Raw genomic sequence first — 1,158 nt, 5'->3', positions numbered from 1 at the left:
AACACGTTCACTGAGTAACATCAACACCGCGCCAAAGGTGGCAAAATGTTGACAATGAGGCCAACAAACCAGCCATCGTCATACCAGCGCGCTTGCAGAGCGCCCTGCACACACAACAACACCAGGTGGCGCAGACGACAAGGCAACAGACACGAAGCAACAACAACTCAAGGCAACTGGCGGCAAAGAGCGGCGCAACAACAACAACATGGCTGGAATTTACTCTTCAATTGCAGTGTGGTTGACGTTGTTGCTGTTGCTGTTGCAGCGAACGCGTTCGAATCGGGCCCCGAACTGAGGGTATTGGCGCTTGAGCGCACGATCGAGCCGAAAACGAAAATAATGCATAAGTTGACTTAAAAAATTTACAGTATATTTAGTTTCAAACGCGTTTGAATGCGCTCACTGTTTCGCATTGTCGCTAATTAGCAATTCACTGAACTACATGCCGACATAACTGGATGTCGCACAACAAAAACAAACAAACAACAACAACAGCAAACGCTATAACTTGTATTTTAGCAATTAAGCTTAGAAATGTCTGTTCGAAAGAGATCGCCATTCTTGAGTAAAAATTATACTTGCTTACTAGGAGGCAGAGGCGAAATTCTTACAGGCAGAGACTACATGGAGCCCTCTGTATGAAGCGGGGAGCTGGTTTTATGAGACAACTTGCTGTTGTCGATATGAATAATGAAATGACTTTATTAAAGAATAAATATAAATTATGCATTTTCACCACTATTCGTTAAGCTTGTTCTCGGTTGATTAAAAATATTAATTCGTTATTATTTTATTATTTGATCTTACAAATCTTAAGGGGCACAGCTAGTGTGATAACTTAAAATAACACCGATTTTTAGGAACTCAAAAACAACTATTATATCAATTTTTTTTTTCAAAGTATATTTATGGTAAAGATTATGTCATATAAACAGTATCTCGATGAAACACAGTAGTTTAAATATTTCCCCATTAAACCATTAAATGTTTTTGGACTAACGTGATTTTATTTAAACGTGATCGCCGAGTATAAAAAGGCTCCTGCCGCAGTGAATCCTTGGATGAAACCTAAACCAAAATCTCTCTAGAAGAGATTGTCCATACAAAAAAAAATTCAAAACCAGACACCAGCAAATTGGTAGTGTTTTTATCTCT

This window comes from Bactrocera latifrons, unplaced genomic scaffold (genome assembly GCF_001853355.1).
Source record: "Bactrocera latifrons isolate USDA-ARS-PBARC rearing strain unplaced genomic scaffold, ASM185335v1 scaffold_35, whole genome shotgun sequence".
Classification (NCBI taxonomy): Eukaryota; Metazoa; Arthropoda; class Insecta; order Diptera; family Tephritidae; genus Bactrocera; species Bactrocera latifrons.
This window is presented reverse-complemented; position numbering follows the sequence as displayed.